This window comes from Solanum tuberosum, unplaced genomic scaffold (assembly GCF_000226075.1).
Source record: "Solanum tuberosum cultivar DM 1-3 516 R44 unplaced genomic scaffold, SolTub_3.0 scf00979, whole genome shotgun sequence".
Taxonomy (NCBI): Eukaryota; Viridiplantae; Streptophyta; class Magnoliopsida; order Solanales; family Solanaceae; genus Solanum; species Solanum tuberosum.
Genome location: NW_006239872.1, coordinates 6,365 through 11,464, shown reverse-complemented (window position 1 = coordinate 11,464; position 5,100 = coordinate 6,365).

Sequence of the window (5,100 nt, the reverse complement as noted above, 5' to 3'; positions counted from 1 at the left end):
GTTTTTTCAATATTTTGGGTTGGTGCAATTGATGGTATTGGATTTGAAGAAAAAGGTGTGATTTGGAGATGGGATGGATTAATAAGTGCAATAAGTATGTATACATTTTGTTATTGTGGTCATGCTGTTTTCCCAACAATATGCAATTCCATGAAGGATAGGAGCCAATTTCCCAAGGTAATAATATCTTAAGTTATTGATAAATAAGTATTACTTCGGTTTCAGTTTATTTGGTATCGTTTAACTAAATACAAAGCTTAAGATAAAAGGAAATAATTTCTTTTGGAAGTTGTGGTTGAATATCGTTTCATTAAGGGCATAAAAGGAAATTTAAAGTTATGTCACTTTTCTGTTATTGAAAGATCGATGACATCTCTTTTGGGACGACATATTAAAATTATATTAAAGTACGTCATAAAATGAGATAGAGGAAGTATTACTCTCGCGCCACATAGAAAGTGCTCCAATACTTAGAAGTTGGAGAGAAGTACTCCAACCACAAAAATAGATAGAACAATACAAAAACATACAAAAAGACACAAAAATATACGGAACAGAGAACTTAGAGTGAGATTCAATAACTTTTCAATTTATAAATAAAATATTTTTGTTCAATATTTGATTGAATATAAAGTTGGCAAATGACATTTCAATTTATAAATAATTATATTTCTAATTATAAAAAAATGACATTTCATATTTTCTTATCTTATAATAAATGATAAATACCTTTGCTACAGCCTACATGTCATATTACAACAATAATCATAAACATATTTTACTTGATGGCATGTATATAAGTTAAATCCTTTTTCTTTTCTTTCTTTGTCAAACAGGTTTTATTTGTGTGCTTTATATTAAGCACAATTATCTATGGATCAATGGCAATTATGGGGTACTTAATGTATGGACAAAATTTAATGTCACAAATAACATTAAATCTCCCAACCGGGAAAATTAGTTCGAAAATTGCGATATATACGACACTCGTTAATCCAATAACAAAATATGCTCTTGTCATCTCTCCAATTGCAATGGCTATTGAAGATAAATTACCTTTACGAAAGAGAAAATTTATCGTGAGCTACTTCATCAGAACATTTTTGGTCATCAGCACGGTCATTGTGGCATTAACCATTCCATTTTTTGGATATGTCATGACATTTACGGGCGCGCTTTTGGGCGTTACCGTGTCGATATTGTTACCATGCCTATGCTACCTCAAGATCAAGAAGCCTTCATATTTGGAAGTTATGTTTATTGGGATGGTTTTGGTTTGTGGTTCTTCAATTGCCATATCTGGAACTTACACTTCTTTGAAAAACATTATTAGTCATGTCTAGAGGTGACCGATGAATGGTTTGGACATAATTTGGATGGGTCAGAATAAGCTGAATCAATGGGTTGTTGCTCAATCATGTCTTAAGTTTATTTGGACTATAATGAGCCGAGTCAAGATGAGACTAAATAATGATTTGTACGCCCAAACCGCTCTAACTTGTACCCTTCTTTTTTTTTTTTTTTTGTAAATATTAATAAATATTATAACCCAATATTCCCAAACCAATCAAATATTATGTGCACATATTCAATTAGGGAATCAATTTGCATAACTTCTATTTCCTGCTAAGCAAGTTAAATTCAAAGTCTAGTGACTTCACCGTTATAATGGGTAAAGTTTAGTTACTTTAATGTGACAATCAATAAATTTGTGACTTTACTGCAACAATTTTTAACTTTTGAGGCACTTTAGCTCAAACAACCAACCCATGAAAGCATCCAGATGTATACAACTCAAAATCAACAGACCAATAACCAGTATTTCGCAAGCCGTGGTGGAAATATCTATTGTTTTAAACATCTTCAAACCATTATTAATTATGTGGATGGAACACATAGGTCAAGCAAAACAAACAAAAATGATCACGTTGCATAGAAAAGGGAAGGACCTGACTATCTCCATCAAAAATATATAGCGGTGAATTCACACGTATTAGATATTTTTATACACTCTGCCAAATGACGAAATTGGGATTTGAAATTGAGTTACTATGTAACTATCACTAGGGCCGTCTTAATCACTAGGCCATTAAAACCACCGCTTGGGGTCCCATATTTTTGGGGGCCCCCATTTCTTTTTAAAAGGTACTTATATATATACTTAAAAAAATTATATTTACTTTTAATTTTTAAAAAAAAAGGTGCAAGAAGTGAAAAAAAAAACATGCAAGAATTAAAAAAAAGAAAAAGAAGGTAAAAGTACTGTTAGTTTGATAGTTTTTAATTAAGGAATGGGTGGAACAATTTTTGGGAATACTAAACGTGCAAAAAAAAAAAAGGAGAAAGGTAAAGTGCTGTTAATTTTAATTAGGATCTAGGGAAATGAACAATTTTTGGAATACTTTCCGGGAGTGAGAAATCATGCTTCCTTATTTATCTCCCAAGACTTTAACCATATATTATTATATACCTTAATACTCATCTTTTTTTATTCTTTATTTTATTATTTTTATTCTTAATATTGAACTCTCTGCTACAAAATCTTTTGATATACTGTTGCTTACAAGTTTCAAGTTACAAAAGAACAAAATTTATTTTTGGGTATCTTCTTCGGATTTCAAGAAACAAGCAATCATTCTATTATTGAAGGAGTCAAGAAACACACCATTATTTTGATATTATTATATCAACTTATCAAATTTGTGAATCTTGTTTTATTATTCTAACTTTATTTTATAGTTTTTCTTAAAAAAAAGTTATTGTTGATATTCTTAGTTCATAAGCATATATATTCTTGTTTTAGTTAATATTACAATTTATTTAATTTAAATATGTCAACTAGAAAATATGATTCTAGTTTTACAAAAAGAGAGAAAAAGAGAAAACTTGAGGAATTAAATAAAATCCCAAAAAGGAGCCCTTGATAGATTTTTAACAAATAATAAAAATTCTGAATTAAAAATATTGGAGGGTGTTCTTCAAATGAACAAGTCACTAATCAAATTGAGTTAAATGATAACTTCCAAGAAGAAAATCTAGAAGAAGTTGGTGAAAAATGTGACATAGTTCCCAATAATCAAGAACTCCTAAGTAATTTAAATAGTTGCATCCCTAAAAATATATATGACCCAAGTCAATGGAATAATACATAAACAAAATTGTGAGATCTATTAGTAGAAAAGGGACCAATTAGAATGATTGTTATAGATTTTTCAAATGATAAACACTTAAGACATTTTTCTACAACACACTATATTCAAAAATTGGCAAACGGAGAAAAGCATGAAAGAAAATGGTTAATTTACTCTAAAGATTTGGATAAAGTTTTTTGTTTTTGTTGTAAATTATTTAGCATAAGATGAGAATTTAAAATAACATTGTCTTAACCTTGAACTTTCTTTAACACATAATAGTTATTCTGATATTAATGGTTTAGATTTATTTTTTGAATTAAAAGTGTTAAGGGAAATAATACAAGTAGAAAATAATGATCTAATGGAAATACTCAATCAAATAAAAAGACTTGATTCTTTTCCTAATGCATGTATTACTTATATAATAATGTTAACAATTCCTATAACCATTGCCTCAGCCGAAAGAAGTTTATCGAAACTAAAATTGATAAAATCTTATCTAAGATAAACAATGTCTCAAGAGAGATTGAATGAATTAGCTATATTATCAATTGAAAAAGAATTACTAAAACAAATTAATTATAAAACAGTAATTAATGAATTTACATTTAAAAAAAGCTAGAAAAGTAGATTTTAAATAAAAGTATATAGGATGATTTTTCAAAATTTTTTTAGGACCCCTCTCTATGATTTGACTTTAGGCCTCCAATGTTATTGAATCGGCCCTGACTATTACAGCGGATAGTAAGAGTCTGGTGTTGAATGATTCGGGTGCAGTTTTCGGGTCACTTTCTTGGGTTGATGGAAAGCATGTGGTTCGGAGCCCCAACCCAAATGAGCCCATTGTAAATAGTAAACTAATCTTGATCCTGCAGTCGTTTGTTTTAATCAAGATTTATGGATACATGTGCTAATTAATCGCAGTCGCACAGCGCACAAACAAGTAGATTCTACACTTTCTAGAGTGGTTTTAAGTTTTTAACCTTAATTTATTGTGGCTTTAAAGTTTTTTGTGTTTCTTTTCTTCTCTGTTAAGTGATCAATAGTGGTTTCTTTTGACTTTAATAGTTGCTTTCCAATTGGCAAAATATATGATCAATTTAAGCTTCAATGAAAGATTAAGTTCATTATTATGAAATGGTCAACCTACCTTTTAGATAATTTTTTTAAGGTAATGATAAATGGTATAAGTAATCAATCAATTAATTAGTGGTTTCGGCCCATGATTTTTAGATAATGATATTGTACTATGGGTGATTTTTGATATTCTATTTAACGTATTTCTTAGTTATTAAGTTTAAGGATGGTAAATTATTTTTTAGATGAGGGTTGTAAATTTTCAAATACTTATTCACAAAATGAATTTCACTATTCATTAATTTTCCGGTCACCACAACCCTGGATTCTGGCCAATCTCCGACAACCCAAAACCCCCATTCATTTTCTTTCTTTTTCAGGCAAAACGCCACCACCAAATGACCCCCAAACCAGTGAACAAACACATCCATTACGCCTCCGTTTTCCAGCAAACAGCAACCAAGCAATCCCAAACCTCCACCCTTTTTCTCCGACCAAAACTCGTCGGAAAACAGCCAGCCTCCACCACCTCAAATCCCACCAGATCCCTCACCTTCCCTCTTCTCAAGCGAGTAAACCAACTCCGAAATAACCCAAAACAACCACATCCAAAAATCCCCTTTGCTTTTTCCCATTTTTCCGGTAGAAGCTCCGGCGAGGAGCTCAAAGCTCCGATGAATTGGCTCTAAACAACACCAGATCCCTTCCCCTTTTACGATTTTCCTTTATTTTTAGGTGTTCCGATGTAGTATCAACGAGCGACCAGTGAGCCCCAAGCACCGGCGAAACCATCCGTCCAAACACCTCCCAGATCTCGCCCCAATACCCCATTCCCCACCTTCTTCCGACGGAGCAACAACAAGCAGTGACCACTATGAGTACGACCAGA